Source organism: Salvelinus namaycush, chromosome 19 (genome assembly GCF_016432855.1).
Source record: "Salvelinus namaycush isolate Seneca chromosome 19, SaNama_1.0, whole genome shotgun sequence".
Taxonomy (NCBI): domain Eukaryota; kingdom Metazoa; phylum Chordata; class Actinopteri; order Salmoniformes; family Salmonidae; genus Salvelinus; species Salvelinus namaycush.
In genome coordinates this window covers 17,701,320-17,727,971 of record NC_052325.1, presented here as the reverse complement: position 1 = coordinate 17,727,971, position 26,652 = coordinate 17,701,320, and the positions used below count along the sequence as shown (strand labels likewise).

At 42.5% G+C, this 26,652-nt stretch overlaps 1 pseudogene; it reads right to left on the bottom strand.

The window, feature by feature from the left end:
• LOC120063920 overlaps positions 1 to 26,652 on the bottom strand; it is a 178,527-nt pseudogene that overhangs the window by 146,888 nt on the left and 4,987 nt on the right.

Here is a 26,652-nt window from a genome sequence, read left to right as displayed (position 1 = left end):
AACTTTAAAAGATACCCATCCTGCCCCTTTTTGGGGAACCATTACATTACAGTAGGAACCCTCATGCGTGAAGGATAAGATTGATAGATGCCCACATTTTTTTTCTCTAAAACATCTAAAAGCAAGCAGTTTTCATCAGTGCCTGCTATACAATAACCAATAACATATTACAAGGACAACATTATGTGGATATTGAAGAATACATAAGATAAACATTTTCCATCAAAAACATTTTGACTGCTTGCATGCACTGTGAACATTCAGAAATCACTTATCAATATGCTCAGGTTCATGTCATTCAACTAAGAGATAGATTAAGTACATTTCAGTAATAAAGAGTAAATGAGTTACCTTTGACTTCTTGCTCAATGGTTGCTTCAATCTCTTCCTTCATATTGGTTACTGTAAAGGAAATGAAGAGTTGCTGTCAGCTAAGACAGTAATCTAAGATGATGATGGGTACCAATTCCCTTCCATTTTGGCTTCATTCCATCCTCTGTATGTGAGAGGCTAGTTTTTAAAAAATTAAGAAAAAGATACTGAACTGATCCATCTATAAATTTTGAGAATGCTCATTTCAAGGAGGAATATTGGACTTAATGCTTAGCTCAGATGTAATTTCCTTGAAGTGACATCCTGCTGGACAAAGGTTATGCTAACTATTTTAACTCAAACTCTTTCACTGATTACAATCATATGACCATGTTTCCACTTTGATGGTACAAACAAACAAAGCAGTTTGACAGTTGGATTCAACTCCAGATAGTATAGGCTACAACATGCACAGTACACAGAGCTATCGCTGAGAGGGATTTCACAACCAAGGACAGAAAGGAGCGAGAAAGAGGAATGACAGAAGGAGAATGTACCACCTACTCAAGCTGCAAGGAGAGCAAGGAGTGACAGAAGAATGAAAAGAAGGAAATGTGTTCTACTGAAGCATCTAGGTATTAGAACTAAAGAAGTGACTAACACATTTATGCTATTCTAAATTGTGAGGTACAAATTGTGAGGTTAGTAAACAAAAATATGGGAAAAATGGGTTTCTTTCAAGAAGAAGGAAGTCGTTTGGATAGTTTAATGAGAGGTGTTGGTTGGAGAAAGGAAATTCGTGAAATGTAATAGATAATTACACTGTGTGGTAAAATCACTGGCTAGTTCGAGGTAAAAAACAAGTTACCTTCTTCTTTGGTTACTGCAAGGGCTGCTGTGCACACCGCCTCTCCAGCATTATTGGTTGCTTTGCAAGTGTTTTGTCCAGCATGCTCAGAGAAAGCAGCAACTATAATTAGTGTGGTGGTGTTTGTCATCTCATCAGAATGAAAAACAATATCTTTAGTAGGCTTAATTGGCTGCTGGTTATGATACCAGCTAATCTCTGGATTTGGCATGCTGGATACACAAGCATGAAACCTGGCCACTTCACCATGCTGAACCATGCAGATTTCTATTGGGTGAATAAAAGTGGGCCTTTGGGCAATTTGCTCCTTCTTTACACTTGACAAGCTTGTTGAAATACTGGATGAGACATGCTTTTGAGAATCGGATGTAATATCCGTAATTTGTTTTTGCCCTGAAAGGAAGCTTGTTCAATGAATTGAATATTAGCATTTTTATGGCATGAATACAGATACACATATCCAAGTTGTATATTTCTAGTGAAAGAAAAAGAGTATCTTAATTTAAGAGGATACTGAATAATCATGTTATATATTGAATATACACTGTATTTCTGGTGAAAATACGTATCGTTTGACTACTTGTGCCCAACCTACGCATTCTAGGCTTACATCAAAACATCATCAAAATAATAGGAAACCATGTGGTTACAGAAAGTTATGCAAACTCACCATCAAGTTTCAAATGTGCAGAGCATGTGACCATTCCTGCTGGGTTTCTGGCAACACAGGTGTATTCCCCCTCATCCTCAGAGTACACTCTGGTGATCTCCAGCTGGCAGGTGTTATCAAACGTAGACATCTTAAAGAAGTTTGACTGCTTCATTTCTTTCTCACCACGGAACCAGGATATCTTTAGAGCTACGAATGTAGAAGAAAGGATTCAATTAGATGAAAACTATTTTTATGATCAAATGTTATGATTCATTAATAATAATTGTGAGCAAATGTGAAAATATACATACAAAATGAATTAAAAGTATATTACTCTTGAAAATTTCTGACTGGCAAATTTGCTCTGTCTGATGAATGTCTATGACTGAAACATCAAGGTATGTTTCTAACTATGGATTTATGATAAAGTGCCTCACCTTCTAATGCACCAAGGACAATAACACATAATAAAAGGTATACTTATTACAATTATTACAATTATGAATTAAATTCCAGAAATTCACTAAATTACATTTTATTCCAACAATGTAATGTGTAAAATACCTTCTCCAGAAACTTTGCACTGGAATCTGGCTGACTCTCCCTCAGTGGTTGAGGTGTTGCTGATTGGTGAGACAATGGTAGGTGGGGACAGAGGAGCTCCAGTATCAGGAGAAACTACTTCTGAGACTGAAATAAAAACAAATCAGCCAACCATTTCAGTTCTTTATTTGTGAGGTAATATCTTCTGCGACTAAACAAACACACCATGGGAATCTTAGCCCTCTTCAAAATGTTGATACGATAACATAATCATATAATGAATGCATTACATTTGTATGAATGATGTACCTTTACAACTAGCTTTTGACAACAAATGGTCTTCTGTTGTGTCATAATTTTCCTTGACTTGGCGTTATTATCACACAAAAATGTAATGGTTACCTTCGACATTCAGTGCAGCTGAACTGGTGGCAACACCACCCTCATTCTTGACCTCACAATTGTAGACCGCCGCGTCCTCTGGGAACACTTCAATGAGCAGCAGACAGTGTTCATTCCCATCACGCAGGAACTTGCACTTGAAGCCAGGGGAGAGAGCCTGGGAGTTCTTGTACCAGAACACCTGGGGCTGGGGGACGCCAGTCACTTCCACAGAGAAGCGAGCAGGTTTGCCGGACTCCACAGACAGGGGCTGCATGTGGTTAATGATCTGAGGTGGCTCAGGGACTAAATTAAAATGAAAACAATTATTGCAAATAAATTATATGAAGAAAGATGGAAGACTGAGGAATAAACCTTGGTCATCATCACTTTGATTCCAGCTGTTAAAAAATGTCATGCTGTATCTATCCAGTCTATACTTGCCATGCTTCTACTCTGATAGGAGGGCACTGCTATGCCCTCTACAGGCAATGACATGTAACTGCACAGTTACTACGGTAAAGGTATATCATGAAGTTTGACTTACTGTTGACATGAAGTGTCACCACCCTGCTGTTCCTGCCGGCGATGAAGGTGTATTCTCCTGCATCACTTCTGCAGGTCTCAGTAATGGTCAGACGATGGAGCTTTCTAATGCATGCATAGCTGAACCTCTGGTCAACGGAAAACTGGAGCTCAATGCCGTTCCTCAGCCAGCGACCTTCAATGTCATCCTTATTGACTTCAAACTCGAACGTTGTTCTTTGTTTCTCAACAACCTATAAATTAATAATCATATTAATACTGTTTAAATTGATAAGAAAAAGTTTGTTTTTCTTTCTGTATATAAAAATGTGTCATATTTATATTCACCGTCATTTTCTTCTCAGCAGGTTCTGTAATGCAGACATCTTTGCCCTCCACGGTGAGATGAGCCTTTGACATGCTTGCACCAGCGATTACAGAGTACCCTCCGGCATCAGACATGCAGACTGACTGGATCATTAGACGGTGCAGGAATTCCTCAGTGGATACAGTGTATCTGTCAAGGCATTTAGAAATAACAGTTAGGATACAAATGAATAGTTAAGATTCGATCGAAGCAATTGTACACCAGAGGGAGTGCTAAACCAGTTTTTCATGTTGTCTGTCTGTAATTTTTGTAATGACTTGGTGCTGCCTATCTTGGCCAGGACGCTCTTGAAAAAGAGATTTTAAATCTCAATGAGCCCTTCCTGGTTAAATAAAAAAATTAAAAAACTACTTTTTTAGCACGGCTGTGCTGCGGTCATAAGTTCGAGGCGGATTCAAGTATTGTCATTCAGCACAACCTCGTGTGTACAATTGCTTTTCTACAATAGGTTACCAATGAAATAAAAAACGTTATTTTAATAAATGTATTCATAGGCTACTATTTAATCCCTCAACATAAATATAGGCCTAGTCCTGACACATCTATGGTTGCTGTTATGTTGCCAGAGATTATTTTTGTTCTATATCTATGGACGTGACGCAGTCGTTCGTTCTAAAAGTTCTGTTGCCACACTGGTTGGCAATGCTATTATCCCTTGCTTGCTAGCTAGCCAACTATGGCTAACACAGTCAGGTCAGACAGGGAAGCTAGAATAACAGCAAAGTAGCTGTATTTGCGTTTTTTTAAGCTGTTTTGGATACATCCATAACAATGAGTTTATGATGCGCGATTTCACCTGGCATAGAAAATGTGCTCGTCAGGACACTGTTCAGAGGAGCTAGCCAACTACACAGCTAAAGCAATCACATCAAACTGAAGTTGGAAAGACAGCAAACTAGCTGCATTTCATGACGTTTGACCTGTTTCTCTATTGACATGTCTTTGTATATATCCATAAAAATTATGGCGATTCATGACTGGCTGAGAAAAGATGTCTGTTCATTCTATTGGTTAGGTTGCCAGAGTGAAGTCTTGTAATTCTATATCTATGGACGCTACCCAGTCGTTCGTTCTAAATGTTCTGTTGCCATGCTGGCTGACAAATCCCTTGCTTGCTAGCTAGCCAACTACGGCTAACACAGTCACGTCGAAACGTGCAGCTAGAATAACACCAAATTAGCTGCATTTCATTTTACCTGTTTTTCTATTGATATTTATTTGTATATATCCATAAAAATTATGCTGATTCATGATTTCGACTGGCTGAGAAAAGATGTCAGTCTCCTCCTGACATGTTAATTGTCAATTGGAGAGCGGAGATCGAATATCAATATTGAAACTATGTCGAGAGATAAACAGCAACGTTTGTACAACCGTGGAGATCAAGTTAATGAATTGTCTGGTTGAGCTGATGAGGCTGTGGATGAGCAGGGATTTCTCAGATTAACAGAAAACAAGATTCACATTTTTGCGTCATAGTTTTACCCATGCTAAACAGTTTTTTTAGTATGGCTTAGAACACGTCTCAACCAATCACAATGCTTGTTTTGACCGACCCGTTGTAGAATATAGTGATATCCATTACTATCTTTACCTGGTCTAATATTCCTGGTAATAAGACATACCTTTCGGAAATGTCCAGTTCCTGTCCATCTTTCATCCACGTCACCTGAACATTAGGCTCAGAGATCTCACATTCAAAAGTGGCCCTCTTCTTCTCTGTGATCTTGATATCTTTGATATGCTTGGTGAATTCAATAATGCGAGCTAAAACACAAAGAGGGCACAGAAATAAGACTTAAGTTTGTGAAATATCAAGGAAAACCTTGTTTTAGAAAATGTAAGAAAAATAAGAACATACCATCAACATAAAGCTTTGCTACTGACGCAGCAGAACCAGCCACAAACTTGTACTCTGCACCATCACCAAAATGAACATTTCGGATGGTGAGAGAGTGAGTTAGCTGTTTGGTGCGGCTCTGGCATCTGTCAGTGGAGCGAATCTCAACACCATTCTTCAGCCACTTGTAGGTGATGCCCTCATAGTTGACATTCACTTCAAATGTGATGGTGTCTTTCTCCTGTGCATTGAGGTCTTCCAGCATGTTGGTGATCAAAATGGCTAAGGAAATGAGACAAAATGTTACAATCAATACTGACAATATGATTGGGGATTACTTCCTTGATAATGAAGAGTGAACTTACCATTGATAGTCAAAGTGGCAAATACTCTGTCATTTCCACAGACAAAGGTGTATTCTGCAGAGTCTTCACTGCCAGTGTTCATGATCTTGAGCTGGTGAAGTTTGCCCTGCACCACAATCCTGAACTTGTCACTCATTTCAATCTCCACTCCATTCTTCAGCCAGGTGGATGGGACATTGAAATGTGACACTTCGCATTCAAAAGTGGCCACCTGGGTCTCTGGGACTTCAATGTTCTTGATGGGTTTTGTGACACGCAGAGCTGGAAAAATCACATTAAATCAAAATTTACGTAAAAGGTATCAATTGAGTATTCGGCGATCATATACCCAGTACTCTAGTCTATTCATCACAAACGCAATACCGACCTTCAACATGTAAAGATGCACTGCATTGCAGGTTTCCAACTACAGCAGTGTACTCTCCATGGTTGTTAGTCTTCACATTCTGGATGATCAGCTTGTGAGCTTTTCTCTCAGACAGCATTTTGATGTTTTCACTTGGTTTAAGCTCAACGTTATTGAACATCCATTTGATAGGGATGTCATCATGAGACAGGCTCAGCTCAAAAGAGGCAGTGGCATCCAATAGTGATGTCACATCTTTAGGCTTCTTAACAATTTTAATTGCTGAAAAAAAGATTGACAAGAGTCAAAAACCTCAAAGGGTAAGTAGAAACATCTCAAGTATAGATACATTTGTATACTTGATTGTATACATCAATTTGTGACAGTTAATATTTTAACTTACTCTCAACGTTCAATCTGGCATTAGCAGATAGTTTTCCAAGTTTGAATCCATAAACTGATTCATCACGTGTGTCGCAGTTCTTGATCTTCAAGGTGTGGACCATGCCATCATTTGTGATTTCATGTTTCTCACTAGGTTGGATCTCTACACCATTCTTAATCCATTGTGAGTCCTTCACATTCTTGTGGCTGAGCTCGAGACTGAACTCTGCCTCCTGTGTCTCAGTGACAGTTTGGTTCGTCAGGGTTTTCTTGACTTTCACAGCTATGAAATCAAACATAAACATTACATAACAGCAGGCATATAGTAATCATATGATAGTCATATATTAATGCCAGTTGAAAACAAACAAAACATTTCTGCTCTAAAGGTAACACCTACACTCAACCCTCAGGATGGCTGTTGTCTTGGAGTTTGCAACCTGGTAAGTGTATTCACCGATGTCCTGGGGTCTAGTTATGGTAATAACAAGACGTCTGACAGCTCCATTTTTCACATGTTTGACATTGTCACTGAAGTCCACAGGTTGTCCATCCTTCAGCCACTTGCCCTCAGCAGTTGGGTTGGCCACGTCACACTCCAGCTCAGCTGTCTGAGACTCAGCCACAGTCACGTCCTGGAGTGGTCTGTTTATGGCACCACCTGGGAACATGGAGACACGGTTTAGTTTTATATAACAGGCTAAAAGTGAAAGTAGTAGTGAAAGGTGGAGTTATAATCATAAATATGATGGAAATAAGGAATTAAGGATGTTTTTAGACTTGTTCCCTTTCAGGCTATTTTTGTAAACTCAGTGCAGTTCGCTGAATTTTTTGTGCAGTGTGAACACTCCAAAGGAACTCAGACCCCTCAAAAGAGCCCCTGAAGCGAACCCAACTGAGACCATCTCGAGAGGTTGTCTGAGTTCGGTTCACTTGAATTCCCCTGTCTGGTTCCCTTTTTTAGGTCAATGTGAACACAAATCTCCCCAGTTTAACTTGTCATTATTCCCGCACCACACAATAGACTACTGCAACACCGTTTCCCCTGCCATAAACACCACACACAGACTACTGCAACACCGTTTCCCCTGCCATAAACACCACACAATAGACTACTGCAACACCGTTTCCCCTGCCATAAACACCACACACAGACTACTGCAACACCGTTTCCCCTGCCATAAACACCACACACAGACTACTGCAACACTGTTTCCCCTGCCATAAACACCACACAATAGACTACTGCAACACCGTTTCCCCTGCCATAAACCCTCACAATAGACTACTGCAACACCGTTTCCCCTGCCATAAACACCACACAATAGACTACTGCAACACCGTTTCCCCTGCCATAAACACCACACAATAGACTACTGCAACACCGTTTCCCCTGCCATAAACACCACACAATAGACTACTGAAACACCGTTTCCCCTGCCATAAACACCACACAATAGACTACTGCAATACCGTTTCCCCTGCCATAAACACCACACACAGACTACTGCAACACCGTTTCCCCTGCCATAAACACCACACAATAGACTAGTGCAACACCGTTTCCCCTGCCATAAACACCACACAATAGACTATTGCAACACCATTTCCCCTGCCATAAACACCACACAATAGACTACTGCAACACCGTTTCCCCTGCCATAAACCCTCACACTAGACTATTGCAACACCATTTCCCCTGCCATAAACCCTCACACTAGACTATTGCAACACCATTTCCCCTGCCATAAACACCACACAATAGACTACTGCAACACCGTTTCCCCTGCCATAAACCCTCACACTAGACTACTGCAACACCGTTTCCCCTGCCATAAACCCTCACACTAGACTATTGCAACACCGTTTCCCCTGCCATAAACCCTCACACTAGACTATTGCAACACCGTTTCCCCTGCCATAAACACCACACACAGACTACTGCAACACCGTTTCCCCTGCCATAAACACCACACAATAGACTACTGCAACACCGTTTCCCCTGCCATAAACACCACACAATAGACTACTGCAACACCGTTTCCCCTGCCATAAACACCACACAATAGACTACTGCAACACCGTTTCCCCTGCCATAAACACCACACACAGACTACTGCAACACCGTTTCCCCTGCCATAAACACCACACATAGACTACTGCAACACCGTTTCCCCTGCCATAAACACCACACACAGACTACTGCAACACCGTTTCCCCTGCCATAAACACCACACAATAGACTACTGCAACATCGTTTCCCCTGCCATAAACACTCACACTAGACTACTGCAACACCGTTTCCCCTGCCATAAACACCACACACAGACTACTGCAACACCGTTTCCCCTGCCATAAACACCACACAATAGACTACTGCAACACCGTTTCCCCTGCCATAAACACCACACACAGACTACTGCAACACCGTTTCCCCTGCCATAAACACCACACAATAGACTACTGCAACACCGTTTCCCCTGCCATAAACACCACACAATAGACTACTGCAACACCATTTCCCCTGCCATAAACACCATTTCCCCTGCCATAAAAATGTAAAAATAAACACCACACAATAGACTACTGCAACACCGTTTCCCCTGCCATAAACACCACACAATAGACTACTGCAACACCGTTTCCCCTGCCATAAACACCACACAATAGACTACTGCAACACCGTTTCCCCTGCCATAAACACCACACACAGACTACTGCAACACCGTTTCCCCTGCCATAAACACCACACATAGACTACTGCAACACCGTTTCCCCTGCCATAAACACCACACACAGACTACTGCAACACCGTTTCCCCTGCCATAAACACCACACAATAGACTACTGCAACATCGTTTCCCCTGCCATAAACACTCACACTAGACTACTGCAACACCGTTTCCCCTGCCATAAACACCACACACAGACTACTGCAACACCGTTTCCCCTGCCATAAACACCACACAATAGACTACTGCAACACCGTTTCTCCTGCCATAACCCCTCACAATAGACTACTGCAACACCGTTTCCCCTGCCATAACCCCTCACAATAGTGCCACAAAAGAGAGAAAATGATGATGTGCAGGTTTGTTGATATTAATTAGCGATGAATATCCATCCAAGATGGCGTGGCAGTCAGACATCTGTTTGTCTTGTCCTGTCCCATGTGTATATATATATTTTTCTTCGTATATATATTTTAATCTCAATTTCCATCTACGGACTGAACATACTCTCCTACAACCCGCCTCACCCAATGTGGTACGGATCTGCTATTTTTTACACTATAGAACCGGAACCCCCATCAGAACCCCCATGTTCCGGTTCTATACACTATAGAACCGGAACCCCCCTAGTCAGTTAGCCACTGCTAGCGGTCATCACCGTTACCTCGGACATCAGCCAGCCTCAGCCCGGTCAATTCCTGCCAGTCTGCACAGCGCGATATCAACCCAGAGCATATTGGACTGCTTTTTCTCGACCACATCTCATCTCCGGATTCCTACCACAAGCTCTGAACCTTTACACCGGATCATCACAGCTAGCTAGCTGCTATCCTGGCTAGTGGCTACTCCTGGCTAACGTCTCTGTCCCGAAGCAAGTACCAGTGAGCCTGGAGCTAGCCTCGAGCTTGGCCCATCTCCCGGCTAGCTGAAGAGGTCCATCAGCCAATTCTTGGGCAACAATACCTATTTTGCCAATTGGCCTGGACCCTTTTACTGCCGACACGGAGCCCCGCCGATCCATCACGACTGGTCTGTCGACGTAACCGTCTGAGGGGGTTTCAACAGGCTCCTCCGTTGCGACATCCCCGGAAGGCCCATCTGCTAGCCTACTAGCCACGGCCCGCTAGCTGTCTAGAGCATATCGGACTGCTTTTTCTCTACCACATCTCCGGATTTCTACCGCAAGCTCTGAGCCTTTACACCGGATCATCGCAGCTAGCTAGCTGCTATCCGAGTGGCTACTCCTGGCTAACATCTCTGTCCCAAAGCAAGCACCAGTTAGCCTGGAGCTAGCCTGGAGCTAGGCCCATCTCCCAGCTAGCTGAAGAGGTCCATCAGCCAATTCTTGGGCTACAATACCTATTTTGCCAATTGGCCTGGACCCTTTTACTGCCGACACGGAGCCCCGCCGATCCATCACGACTGGTCTGCCGACGTAACCGTCCGAGGGGGTTTCAACAGGCTCTTCCGTTGCGACATCCCCCGAAGGCCCTTCTGCTAGCCTGCTATCCCCGGCCCGCTAGCTGTCTGAATCGCCATGTCTCCAGCTCGCCTAGCTACTCACTGGACCCTATGATCACTCGGCTAGATCACTTGGTTAGACTGTAAACTCTCCTTCCAGAGGAGCATCTCCAATCCAAAATTAAATCAAGAATCGACTTCCTATTTCGCAACAAAGCCTCCTTCACTCATGCTGTAAAACATACCCTTGTAAAACTGACTGTCCTACCGATCCTTGACTTTGGCGATGTCATTTACAAAATAGCCTCCAATACTTTACTCAGCAAATTGGATGTAGTCTATCACAGTGCCATCCGTTTTGTCACCAAAGCCCCATATATTACCCACCACTGCGACCTGTATGCTGTCGTTGGCTGGTCCTCACTACATATTCGTCGCCAAACCCACTGGCTCCAGGTCATCTCTAAGTCTATGCTAGGTAAAGCCCCGCCTTATCTCAGCTCACTGGTCACCATAGCAACACCCACCCGTATATTTCACTGGTCACCCCCAAAGCCAACACTTCCTTTGGCCGCCTTTCCTTCCAGTTCTCTGCTGCCAATGACTGGAACGAATTGCAAAAATCACTGAAGCTGGAGTCTCATATCTCCCTCTCTAACTTTAAGCATCAGCTGTCAGAGCAGCTTACCGATCACTGTACCTGTACACAGCCAATCTGTAAATTGCACTCCCAACTACCTCATCCCCATATTGTTACTTATCCTCTTGCTCTGTTGCACCCCAGTATCTCTACTTGCACATCATCATCTGCACATCTATCACTCCAGTGTTAATGCTAAATTGTAATTATTTCGCCTCCATGGCCTATTTATTGCCTTACCTCCCTACTCTTCTACATTTGCACACACTGTACATAGATTTTTCTATTGTGTTATTGACTGTACATTTGTTTATGTGTAACTGTGTGCTGCTGTTTTTGTCACACTGCTATGCTTTATCTTGGCCAGGTCGCAGTTGTAAATGACAACTTGTTCTCAACTGGCCTACCTGGTTAAATAAAGGTGAAATAAAAGCGATTGTCAAGGATGCACAGAATTTCCTAAATATGTGTGGTATTTTTAGTTACGAATATTTGTTTGCAATATGTGACCTATAGGCTAAGAGAGCTTCATAAACTGTTTTTTCGATTGTGGGGGTTGAATAGTGTGAGAAGACATCAACATATTTGTTGAGTATCACAACAGGGTACAAAATCAATTCTTCTTAAAGGGTTAGTAGCTTACATTGGGTGTACAATTTTAAATTACAGCATTATTTAATCTGCATTTATTCTGCTGCTATTTATTATGTTATCAATAACATTTACATGGTAATAGTATCTTCTGATTACAATTATTATGTCTTATTTTTTAACTAAATGCAATATATTAGCTTCCAAAATGTATCTAGCTGTGCGATAGCACATTCTGATGGAATGGGTTTTCCTGCACTTTGTAAAAACCCCGATTGCATTGAGGGAATGTTGGAATGTTTTACTCCAGAGATCACTTTAAAGAGGACTGAGATTGGTTCTTTTAAAAATTACTATATGTGAAAACACCCTAATCGGTTCCAACTCAGCAGACAACTTTGAGTCAGTGCAGTGGAAATCAATTAATCTTTTCAGAAGGAGTTTATGTACAATATCATGAAGACATTAAACATACCTGACACAGTAATCTTAGCACTGGATGTTTGTTCACCAGCAGCGAATGTGTATTGCCCCTCTTCATCCTTCATGGTGTTAATGACAGTCATACTGTAATTCTTGCCCTTGGCCTCAATCTTGTGCTTTGGACCAGCTTTGAGTTCTTGTTTCTTGAATGTCCACACAGCGGCAATGCCAGGGTGGGAAACCTCGACTTTAAATGTTATATTCTGGGTCTCTGTGCAAACTTGATCCTCCATATGCTTCATGATATGAATTTCTGTAAAATAACAAAATAAGTTGAATAGGGTCTGTATAAATGGGGTCTGAATGAACTTGCAACACAGTAAAAAAAACATACTTTCAATAGTCAGTTTACAGCTAGAGTCAGCTTTGCCAACACATAGCTTGTAGGTTCCTTCATCAGTGGCAAAGGTCCTGTGGAATACCAGGTGCTGTTTGGATCCCTTTGCAAGCATCTGGATTCTCTCGCTGGGCATCACAAGCTTGTCATTGTGTAACCATTTCACAGAGGTAACATCAGCAGCAGAGATTTTAGTCTCAATAACAGCCTTGGTGCCCTCAACTGCGGTAACATCAGTGAGTGGGCTCAAAATTTCAACCGCTGTAAAACGGGAAAAAAATAATTTAAAAAATCTGGTGATTCACAATATAATTAAACCAATATGAATATAATTAAACTGATAAAAGTTGCTTACTTTGAATGTTCAACTTCCCAGAGGTGGAGATATCCTGAGCTGGGACAAAGAAGGAGTATGTTGCAGCATCGTCTCTGCTCACATTTTCAACAAGCAGCTTGTGGACCAGTTTGTCGATAACGATATGGATGCAATCTGTAGCGGAGATTGCTTGGCCATTCTTCATCCATGTTCCCTCAACGTTTTCCTGAGAGAATCGCACTTCTAATTGAGCAATGTCACCCTCGCAGATTGTCAGGTCAGTGAGGGGTTGCATCAGTGTCACAGGGCGCACTGAAGGAAAAGACATTGACATTGTTATGCTGTTCATCCCACCTTTTCAACAGTAATGGTTGTCTTGAGAATAAGAGAAGAAGCTAACCACTCTAATAACAAAGTCACAACTCACGTTTCATCTTCAGGGAGGCACTGGTCTGCATATCGTAAATTTTGAATGTATATTTTCCCTGATCTTCTTTCTTGATGTCTTTGACAGACAAGGTATGGCGTCCACGGCGGTAGGAGGTAACATATTTGCTGCTGGGCGTGATTTCCTTGTCATTGAAGTACCATGTACCTTCAGCATCCTCTCGAGACAATTCTACCTCAAACTCCCCAGAGTAGGTCTCAGGCACTTCAATGTTCTCCAGCCTCTTCACAATTGACAGTGAAGCACCTGCACAATAGGAACATTTTAAGTTAAACTGTTTCAGAGGGTTTTAACGTATTCCAACGTCCCTATTTTCACAGTTGAAAATAACTGTTGAAGTCCGTGAAAGTGATATAGTATAGTAAGAAAAACTGCCAACCTTCCACATTGAGTCTGGCAGTGGTCCTGATGTGGTCATCTTCAATAACAGCACAACTGTATTCTGCATCGTCCTTCATGCTGATAATCAGTACAGAAAGGAAATGAACCTTTCTGTCTGAGTGCATCCTGTATTTGTCTCCAGAGAAAATCTCTGCATTGTTCTTCAGCCATTTGACTTTGATAAAAGGCTCACTGGTCTCACACTCAAAGGTCACCATGGTGTCCTTCTCTTTAGCTTCCACATCCTCTAGTTGTTGAGCAAAGGTAATAACTGTCGTGGTTAAAGTGAAACAAAGGAAAGACACATTTAATATGATTTTTTAAGATAGACATAGAACAGTTTTCTATATTTCTTTATGCAAAATTACATACAACTTTTAACTATTTGTAGAATACAAGCTTCATATGCATTGAAATAGATAATTTACCTTGCACCAGCAGGAATGCCTGGCTTGAAGCCTCTCCAGCAATGTTCATGGCTTTGACCATGATGCTAGCAGAGTCTTCTGCTGTGACATTTCTGACCACTAATTCACATACGTGGTCTTCAGGCCAGAACCAGTAAATACGATCTGTCTTCTCCAGCAGGATTCCATTCTTGAACCACTGGCACTCAGGTTCCGGTTTGCCAACAACTCTGACTCTGAAGCGAACTTCCTCAGTCTGAGACACGGTCTGGCTTGCAATGCGTTCCAAGATCTTTGGAGCTTCCATGCTGGGAGAGAGCTGTACTTTCTCTGGTTTGATTGTGGGGATGGTGAGTTTTCCCTCTTCCAAGTCTTTCTTGTTCTTAGCCTCAGACAACAGTTTATGATGGTGAAGCAGATCTTCCTTCCTCTTCCTAAGCATATCCTCATAGGACTCATCCTTTCTTCTGGACTTGAGCTCCACAGCAGTGATGGCTTCATAATAACCTTCCTCTGTCCTGCGCTTAAATTTACTCTTCAACTCATCTGTCTCTTCTGTGGACTTCTCATGAATGACTCTTTCAGTCTTCCTCAGTTTGACAACTTCCTTAGGCTGGGCATCAGCAGGTCTATCAACCTTCACAACTTCAAAGCTAATTCTTCCATGTTCAGTAGTGTCATGTGCCTTTGGTTCAGGAATGCGACGGAGAATAGATCTGAAGTCCTCTTTCTGTGTGATCTCTATCATCACCATATGCTCAGCTGTGCCCTCAGGGTTCTCTGCTACCACTTTGACATATCCTGCATCATATAACTTGATATCGATAATCTCAAGATAGTAAATGCCATCATAGCGAAGTCTCATTCTCTTGCTCTTGCGAATTAGCTGCCCATTGAGGTACCAGTTGACCTTAGGTGTAGGATAACCAATCACTCTGCAACGGAATCTTGCAATGTCACCTTCCAACACTCTTGCTGGCTCGGGAAGAAGGACAATTTCAGGCTTTGACTTCTCTGAATACTCATCTGCAGTGACTCCAGAAGGACCTCCTTCGTGAGCCATGCGCTCCATCTCATCAATTCTGTATATTTCCCTCCTGCCCTCCTCAACAAGGCTCTTCTCATCCTTTACAATGAGTGTAGCTGAGGTCTGGTCAACTCCAAATTTGTTAGTGGCTCTGCAGGTGATAACACCACTGTCTCTGGCATAGGCAACTTCAAAGTCAAGACTACAGTAGCCAAATTCATTAACCATGCGCAATCTGTTAGCAGCTGCCAGGGGTTTGCCATCAAGCAACCACTCAACCACCATAGTGGGATCACCAATAGGGGTCAGTCTGCATTCAAAGTGGACAACACCAGAATGCTTCAGCCTGACGGAAGTCAGCTTCTTCTTAAACTGCGGTTTCTGCTGCTTGTCCTTGTCATATAGGTCAGCCTCCTCCCACTGCTCTTGGCCATAACGGAGATGCAGGGATTCCAACTCTGGAGCTGCAATTTCCTTGGCCTTGTAGGTTCCCTTGGTGATAATGAGTCTCCTCTCCGGTTCAGGTGCAGCAACATCCACCTCAATGTTGACCCTGCAGCGAGTGGTGTCTCGTCCAGCTTTGTTAATGGCTGTGGCTGTGTACCAGGCACTATCAGAACTCACAGATTGTGGGATATAGAATTTGGCTTGTCCCTTGAGGCCCTCAATCCTACAACAGACATCATTGTTAGTAAATCAGTACAACCCTGTAATATAAAGATAGTAACAATATACATATCATAAGGACTGGAGAGGTATTTGGTGCACATGATGTATATCATAGGCATGTGCACATTGAGATAACAGGTGTGGCAAAACACATACTTAATATTTGGGTGCTTCTGTGGGGAGATGATGTCACTGTTTTTCAGCCAAACAATGTCAGGCAGGGGGTTTCCGATGGCTTTGACAGCCAACTCAACCAGAGTGCCTTTCTTGACACTGATGTTCTTCAGCTTCTCAATAAACTGGGGTCTGACCAGGTTCTCTTTGGCTGTACATGGAGAAACACACATGAGAACAATGCTATCATTCAACAATGGTTCAGTGCATTCGGAAAGTATTCAGACCCCTTGACTTTTTCTACATTTTGTTTCGTAACAGCCTTATTCTAAAATGGATTAAATTGTTTTTTTCTGATCAATCTACACAAATTATCCCATTATGACAAAGCAAAAACAGGTTTTTATAAATTTATGCACATTTATAAAAAAAAAACTACAACTGAAATATCACATTTACATAAGTATTCAGAACATTTCCTCAGTACTTTTTTGAATCACCTTTGGTAGCGATTACAGCCTCGAGCTTTCTTGGGTATGACACTATAACCCTGGCACACCTGCATTTGGAGAGTTTCTCCCATTCATTTCTGCAGATCCTCTCAAGCTTTGTCAGGTTGGATGGGGAGTGATGCTGCACACCTGTTTTCAGGTCTCTGCAGAGATGTTCGATCGGGTTCAAGTTCGGGCCCTGGCTGGGCCACTCAAGGAAGCCACTCCTGCGTTGTCTTGGCTGTGTGCTTAGAGCCGTTGTCCTGAGGGAAGGTGAACCTTCACCCCAGTCTGAGGTCCTGAGTATTCTGGAGCAGGTTTTCATCAAGGATCTCTCTGTACTTTGCTCTGTTCATCTTTCCCTCTATCCTGACTAGTCTCCCAGTCCCTGCCACTGAAAAACATCCCCACAGCATGATGCTGCCACCACCATGCTTCACCGTAGGGATGGTGCCAGGTTTCCTCCAGACGTGACGCTTGGCATTCAGGCTAAAGAGTTCAACCTTGGTTTCATCAGACCAGAGAATCTTCTTTCTCGTGGTCTGAGAGTCTTTAGGTGCCTTTTGGCAAACTCCAAGTGGGCTGTCATATGCCTTTTACTGAGGAGTGGCTTCCGTCTGGCCACTCTACCATAAAGGCCTGATTGGTGGAGTGCTGCAGAGATGGTTGTCCTTCTGGAAAATTCTCCCATCTTCATAGAGGAACTTTGGAGCCATGTCAGAGTGACCATAGAGCTTTTGGTAACGTCCCTGACCAAGGCCCTTCTCCGCCGATTGCTCAGTTTGGCCGGTTGGCTAGCTCTAGGAAGAGTCGTGGTGGTTCCAAACTTCTTCCATTTGAGAATGATGGAGGCCACTGTGTCCTTGGGGACCTTCAATGCTACAGCCATTTTTTGGTACCCTTCCCCAGATCTGTGCCTCGACACAATCCTGTCTCAGAGCTCTACAGACAATTCCTTCAACCTCATAGCTTGGTTTTTGCTATGACATGCACTGTCAACTGTGGGACCTTATATAAACAGGTGTGTTTCTTTCCAAATTATGTCCAATCAATTGAATTTACCACAGGTGGACTCCAATCAAGTTGTAGAAACATCTCAAGGATGATCAATGGAAACAGGATGCACCTGAGTTCAATTTTGAGTCTCACAGCAAAAGGTCTGAATACTTTTTTTAATTTTTATACATTTACAAAAACTTCTAAAAACCTGTTTTTGCTTTGTCATTATGGGATATTGTGTGCAAATTGATGAGGAAAACGTCTTATTTATTCGATTTTAGAATAAGGCTGTAATGTAAGAGAATGTGGAAAAAGTCAAGGAATCTGAATTCTTTCTGAATGCACTGTATATGACAGGGCTTTTCAATTCTGCCCCTGGAGGGCTGCAAGGAGAGGATGAAAAACAGAAGTGTTTCGGCCCTCCAGGACCGACATTGAAAAGCCCTGGTTTATGATGTATCGATACAAACTGACAATAATTTTTTTGCTTTAAAATGAGGAATGAGTATACCAGATACGATACAAAGATCTTACCATCAACTGTAAGTGTTATGGACACAGAGCTTTTTCCAGCTCTGTTTTGAGCAACTACCGTCCACTCTCCAGAGTCATGGGGCATGGCTGGAATCACAATCAGTGACTGAGTTCCATCTTCCTTCACCACTATCTTGTGGGTGTAATCATTGACAACTTGTTGTCCTGAAAATAACAAAGAAAGGAATAATAGTTTTAATATTTTATTTTATAAATCATATCCTAGACGATGTATCATGTTTTCACATCACTTACCATTGTGGAACCAGAAAGTGTCAGGCATGGGTCTACCAACTACTTTCAGGTCAAATCTGGCAGTCTGCCCTTCAGCACACTTGAATGACTGTGGCTTCAAGACAAACACAGGCTTGTACAGTCTCTCCAGCTGACTCTCATCAGTGTCATCAAGCCTGCTTACAGGAGAGCGTCTGGGAGAGCGACTAGTAGAGCGTCCGGGAGAGCGACTAGTAGAGCGTCCGGGAGAGCGACTCAGAGATCTTGGGGACTGAGACCTGAGCAAATAAATACCAAAATCAGTGATACTTGTTTTTATGATGTTAAAACAAATATACATTAAAATACATTTGGTAACACAAATCTCACCTAATTCTCTGCATTGCCTGAGGTTCAGGCGTGTAACGCTGAGCTACTGCAATGGCAGTGGGCTCCACATACAGTTTCCCAGAGCTCACAGAATTTCCCCTCATGTTGCTGGCAAATGCTGTGTAAACACCTTCATCCTCTGGCAGCACCACAGGAAGACGCAGGCTGGCTCTACCATCATGAAGACTCTCCATCTGGTAACGGCCCCCATGATGGATACGCTTGCCATCTTTGTACCATACGATCTTTTGAGAGACAAGAAAAACTTGATGAATATATAAAATATACATTTTAAATGAAGTGGAATGGACACTTTCTATCAAATAAAAATACATAGTTTCTTTACTACCTTGGGTAGTGGAGTTCCTGCCATTTTGCAGTGGAAAGTAACACCCATTCCTTCCATGATCCTGTAGTTTTTAACTGGAGTACTAAAGGCTGACTGTACAGCCTCATGGTCTGCCACAGTCACCATCTCTTCCCGATCCTCAGTCACAATTTGTTGGTAGGTAATCTGCAAGATGCGGATCTCAATCTCGTGGATAATCCTCTCCTCAAATGAAGAAATCTGGAATTCCTGTAAAAACACATTGGAATAAAGCATGTCTTGTCTCAAAACAAGTGTCTGAGAACAAATCAAATACCATAACGTCACAATGATAGCGCATTGCTAGCCTGGGTACCAGTCGATTTGTGCTAACATTCCACTCATTGTACTCGGTGTCATATGGCATGACAAAGAGTGGCATGATGGCAGAAACAGATTGGTACCCAGGTTAGTGTGTCGTTTTTTTATACATCCAAATACCTGCGTTCTAACAAAGCTTTGCATCTGTGCCATTCTCTGGATGTACTTCTGGTCCTCGTCATATTCGCTCACAACAACAGGGGAAACATCCGCCTGCACCGTAGTCACTTCAGTATTATAGGTCATTTCATGTTTCTTCATGTATTCTTCATATTCCCCTGTAAACAAAATATACAATGTATAAACAAAAGTTAAGACATTATGGTCTGGTTTCACAGGCCCAGATTTAGAAAATGAGTGTGTCCCAAATTGCACCATAATCCCTATGTAATGCACTACTTTCGACCAAGGACCATAGGGCTCTGGTCAAAAGTAGTGCACTACTGTATGTAAGGAACAGAGTGCCATTTAGGATGCATCATATTACTGGATTTGTAGTCCATGAGATTAAGCAACATTCTGATTAAAGAGACTGACCTTCCTCCAGTAGACTGGCTGAGGCAGACTCCTCTCCAAGCTGGTTCCTGGCAAAGATGGAGTACTCTCCAGCATCATCAGCAAACGTCATGGAGATCTCCAATTTACACACTCCACTCTCCTTATTGTAGTGCACTTTATATCTAATGGATGAATAAGTCATATATTGTAAACAGTACAATCAATTATCAATACACTCTTACAAATGCACAATAGAGATTCATTGAAAATGTGTCACAAGTAGGCTACCTGTATCCTGTAGTAAGGGGCACTCCAGTCTTCTTCCAGATAATGTGGGGCTTGGGGCTGCCTCCGATCTGGCACTCAAAGACAACTCTTCCGCCCTCCACCAACTTCTGTACAGTTGGCTTCTTGACAAAGAAGGGAGCGACAGCATCTGCAGTATCTACTGGTGAACCTGCGGTGGTGACATTTACCTCTGACATGGTCTCCTCATTTGCTTCAACAGCAAAGCTAGAAGGACATTGGAAATATACAGTAATTAGGGCAAATGTATCTCAAAAAGTGCCTGAAATAAGATTAGACTTACGATGGCCTTAGTCGAAACATTAAAACGTTGAGCATAAAAGAACCTTGAAAATCTCTACTTTTGAGAGCGGACCCTCTACTAATGAATCTGAAATAGGATTACTCCAACTTCTTTCATCCCCATTTGAAAAACTGAAACAGTGAAGATTCACTATATTCATAATGTAGTGGTAGAAAATAGTTGGCACTCACTGTTTCTCTTTAGTTGTAAAGTCAAACACAGTGACAGTTCTCTGCTGTGTCATCGTTTCCTGCTGTGTCAGCCCTTGTGTCATCTCTTCCCTGGTCTCAATCTCCTCAGTTACTAGAAGAAAGAAATGTATACAAGTATTAGCACATTCATAAACCAATACACCCAATTAACCATTTGGCAGTACAGTATTCAACCTCAACAGTAAGTAGTCATTGTACACAGGAATGTAAAAAACTAAACTGCCTGTTTACCTTGGACAAGCAGGTAGCAGGATGTACTGATGGTTCCAGCCTCGCTAGTAGCAGTGCAAGTGAAGCGACCGCTGTCTTCTACGAAGGCCTCGCGGATGACCAGACGGGCACATTTACTCTCATAAGTGATCTGGAAGTCAATGGAGCTCTCAATTCTGTAGTCCTCTCTGAACCACATGATGCCAGGGGCAGGGTGACCAGTGATCTGACATTCCAGAGTCACAGATTCACCCTCAGTCACAGTCACGTTCTTCAAGCCCTGAAAAAAATATTTTTTTTAAAAATATGACAAAATATTGACATAGATGACATAGATGGAGTTGGAAATGATGCTTGAATAGACAACAATAACGTATATGACCTGAAATAAAGCCACTAGAGAAATACTTACAGCTACAAGAGTAGGTGGCATAACTGGTTCTTCTGCATGGGATGGGACTGCTGCAGTCTCAACAATCTGTTAAAATGCATGTAAGTTACAAAAAGTCACAAACAGTACAGTATCTGAACTATGACTTTAGAAGTGGTGAAACATGGGTGAAATGGACGCAAGTTAAGAATTAATCCTAGAAAGAAGAAGAGTTGTGACAACAGGTTGGGAACAGATAAATGAAGACGAAGGGAAGAGGTCGAAGAGGAGAGCAAGCTAGGTTTTCTTTACGAAGCAAATGGATTCTGAAACAAAGGGGACGTAGCGTGGCTTCAGCGTTATGGTGAAGAGGTTTACCAATACCACTCAGTGAGGTGAGACTCCACACAGTGTTATTTTAGAGGGCACAACACTCCAGACTACAAACCTTTGTTTCCAAAGTCTTATACATTTGCTCCGTTCCCCCTGTAAACCTAGCGCCTATCTCAGTCTGTAACTGAGTGTCGAAATGATCTTTTGAGCGACATGTGCAGAGGTAGAGGATAACTCTTTCTGCAGTGTGGCAATAGCAGAACCTGCTATTGAAACCTGACCAAACCAAGGAAAATACCATTATCATCACGAATCAGAACAAAGCATTAAGATATTGCCTGCTTTGTTTAGCAATATTAAGGACAATCACTTAAAAATATAATGGAATGGATAACGATGTACAGTATATGGATGAAGTGAGCATTCGTATAAAAAACAGAAATACCTTATTTACATAAGTATTCAGACCCTTTGCTATGAGACTCAAAATGTATCTCCATTGATCATCCTTGAGATGTTTCTACAACTTGATTGGAGTCCACCTGTGGTAAATTCAACTGATTGGATTGGAAAGGCACACACCTGTCTACATGAGGTCCCACAGTTGACAGTGCACATCAGAGCAAAAAACAAGCCATGAGGTCAAAGGAACCGCCGTAAAGCTCCAAGAAAAGATTGTATCGAGGCACAGATCTGGGGAATGGTACCAAAAAATTTCTCCAGCATTGAAAGGTCCCCAAGAACACAGTGGCCTCCATCATTCTTAAATGGAAGAAGTTTGGCACCACCACGACTCTTCCTAGAGCTGTCTGCCCGGCCAAACTGAGCAATCGGGGGAGAAGGGCCTTGGTCAGGGAGGTGACCAAGAACCCGATGGTCACTCTGACAGAGCTCCAGATTTTCTCTGTGGAGATGGGAGAACCTTCCAGAAGGACAACCATCTCTGCAGCACTCCACCAATCAGGTCTTTATGGTAGAGTGGCCAGACGGAAGCCACTCCTCAGTAAAAAGCACATGACAGCCCACTTGGAGTTTGCCAAAAGGTCCCTAAAGACTCTCAGACCATGAGAAACAAGATTCTCTGTTCTGATGAAACCAATATTGAACTCTTTAGCCTGAATGCCAAGCGTCACATCTGGACGAAACCTGGCACCATCCCTCATGTTGTGGGGATATACAGTCGTGGCCAAAAGTTTTGAGAATGACACATATATTCATTTCCACAAAGTTTGCTGCTTCAGTGTCTTTAGATATTTCTGTCAGATCTTACTATGGAATACTGAAGTATAATTACAAGCATTTCATAAGTGTCAAAGGCTTTTATTTGTCACGCCCTGACCATAGAGAGCTGTTTATTCTCTATGTTGGTTAGGTCGGGGTGTGATTTAAGGGTGGGTTATCTAGGGGAATTGTATGTCTATGTTGGCCTGGTGTGGTTCCCAATCAGAGGCAGCTGTTTATCGTTTTCTCTGATTGGGGATCATATTTAGGTAGCCATTTCCCCATTGTGCTTTGTGGGATCTTGTCTAGCTATAGTTGCCTGTGAGCACTACTCTGAGCTACACGTTTCGTTTGTTCGCTTTATTGTTTTTGTTCTTTTAGTTTCTCTTCCAAAATAAAGGATAGAAACATACCACGCTGCATCTTGGTCCACTCCTTATAACGATCGTGACATTATTGACAATTACATGAAGTTGATGCAAAGAGTCAATATTTGCAGTGTTGACCCTTCTTTTCAAGACCTCTGCAATACGCCCTGGCATGCTGTCAATTAACTTCTGGGCCACATCCTGACTGATGGCAGCCCATTCTTGCATAATCAATGCTTGGAGTTTGTCAGAATTTGTGAGTTTTTGTTTGTCCACCTGCCTCTTGAGGATTGACCACAAGTTCTCAATGGGATTAAGGTCTGGGGAGTTTCCTGGCCATGGACCCAAAATATTGATGTTTTGTTCCCCGAGCCACTTAGTTATCACTTTTGCCTTATGGCAAGGTGCTCCATCATGCTGGAAAAGGCATTGTTCGTCACCAAACTGTTCCTGAATGGTTGGGAGAAGTTGCTCTCTGAGGATGTGTTGGTACCATTCTTTATTCATGGATGTGTTCTTAGGCAAAACTGTGAGTGAGCCCACTCCCTTGGCTGAGAAGCAACCCCACACATGAATGGTCTCAGGATGCTTTACTGTTGGCATGACACAGGACTGATGGTAGCGCTCACCTTGTCTTCTCCGGACAAGCTTTTTTTCCGGATGCACCAAACAATCGGAAAGGGGATTCATCAGAGAAAATGACTTTACCCCAGTCCTCAGAAGTCCAATCCCTGTACCGTTTGCAGAATATCAGTCTGTCCCTGATGTTTTTCCTGGAGAGAAGTGGCTTCTTTGTTGCCCTTCTTGACACCAGGCCATCCTCCAAAAGTCTTCGCCTCACTGTGCTTGCAGATGCACTCACACCTGCCTGCTGCCATTCCTGAGCAAGCTGTGTAATGGTGGTGCCCCGATCCCGCAGCTGAATCAACTTTAGGAGACGGTCCTGGCGCTTGCTGGACTTTCTTGGGCACCCTGAAGCCTTCTTCACAACAATTGAACCGCTCTCCTTGAAGTTCTTGATGATCCGATAAATGGTTGATTTAGGTGCAATCTTACTGGCAGCAATATCCTTGCCTGTGAAGCCCTTTTTGTGCAAAGCAATGATGACGGCACGTGTTTCCTTGCAGGTAACCATGGTTGACAGAGGAAGAACAATGATTCCAAGCACCACCCTCCTTTTGAAGCTTCCAGTCTGTTATTCGAACTCAATCAGCATGACAGAGTGATCTCCAGCCTTGTCCTCGTCAACACTCACACACACCTGTGTTAACGAGAGAATCACTGACATGTCAGCTGGTCCTTTTGTGGCAGGGCTGAAATGCAGTGGATTTTTTTGGGGGGGGGATTCAGTTCATTTGCATGGCAAAGAGGGACTTTGCAATTAATTGCAATTCATTCGATCACTTTTCATAACATTCTGGAGTATATGCAAATTGCCATTATACAAACTGAGGCAGCAGACTTTGTGAAAATTAATATTTGTGTCATTCTCAACTTTTGGCCACGTCTTTATTTCAGCAGCAGGGACTGGGAGACTAGTCAGGATCGAGGGAAAGATGAAGGGAGCAAAGTACAGAGAGATCCTTGATGAAAACCTGCTCCAGAGCGCTCAGGACCTCAGAACGGGGCGAAGGTTTACCTTCCAACAGGACAACAACCCTTACACAGCACACAGCCAAGACGACGCAGGTGTGGCTTCGTGACAACTCTCTGAATGAACTTGCGTGGCCCAGCTAGAGCCCGGACTCGAAATCGATCGAACATCTCTGTAGAGACCTGAAAATGTAGAGACCCCATCCAACCTGGCAGAGCTTGAGGGGATCTGCAGGGAAGAATGGGAGAAACTCCCCAAATACAGGTGTGCCAAGCATGTAGCGTCATACCCAAGAAGACAAGGCTGTAATCGCTGCCAAATGTGTTTCAACAAAGTACTGAGTATAGGGTCTGAATACTTATGTAAATGTGATATTCAGTTGTTTATTTTGTATACATTTGCAAAAATTTCTAAAAACTTGTTTTTGCTTTGTTATTATGGGGTATTGTGGGTAGATTGATGAGGGGAAAAAACAATTTAATACATTTTAGAATAAGACTGTAACAAAACAAAAGGTGGAAAAAGTCTAAACTTTCTAAATGCACTGTATACTAACTGAAGCACTACAACAATTGTGTACCACTGCTTGCCTGATTTGACCTATGCTTACCTCATAGCTAGGGTCAGGTTTAGGAACAGTAACTTTTGAAACTGTGAAATGTAGAATTGGGGATGGTGCAGGGGCAGCATCCACGTGGGCGATAGTAGTTTCTGTACTTCTTCGTATCTAAAGTAACCAACAGAGTGTGATAGAGTGAGGACAATAAACTCAATGCAGAAATTAGAATAACAAGCAGGACATTGAATATAACGTTATCGGAGAAAACTTGGCAATAAGCATCTTTTCATAATAAAAAGATAGCAAACCTGGGTTACATGAATACTCTGGTCATCAGCTGTTGTTTGAATTGCCATTGGTGGTATCATTGGTATATGCACAGCCTCAGTTTTCACTGTGACTTGTTGCTCAGTGGTAGACAGCATTGACTGCTGTTTTAAATCAGATTCACAAGTTTCCTCTCCAGCATGACCCTTCTCTCCATGCATAGGCTTCCGAACACGTGCTTGGTCAACAGCAGCAACAACTGTAGCCTTTGCCTCCGCTTTTTTCCCACCCTCAACCTTTGAGACAACAAGCAATCAATGTCATCTAGCACATAGATAGCATACACATCATCCATGGCAGCAGTCACTTCAACAGCAAACAGATTCACATTCTGATTACAAACACTCTGGACAAACTCCACACCCCTGTATATAAAACAAGTCTTGATGTGCATTACCTGGTAATAACATGTCATCGTTAAAGCATGGAATCATGTTAGTTTGAGTAGGTTGTGTAATGTTGAAAATGAATCATGCAGGTGCACAATAGAATTACCAAGGATCTGCTCAACGGACTTGTGTGCACTCGGACACGTGCTAAACAAATTTGAGACTGAATTTTCCTTTTCTAATAGGTATGTTCAAAATACGTACCTAAATCACTGCCTTAAGTGCAGAGAAAATGAGTTCATGCAGTGACTTCAATTTAAATAGTGCCAACATACTGTATAGTTGATGTGAGCGATTTGGGAAAGTGCTCAGAGGAGTAAACAAAACAATACAGTAAGTGCCATTTTTTAAGCTTCCTGCTCCTTGGTTGTCATCATACATGTGACAGTGGAGATTTCCATTTCTCTGTGCTGTACCACAGTGTCATCAGTGTGTGTCTCTAGCTGATTCAACAGCT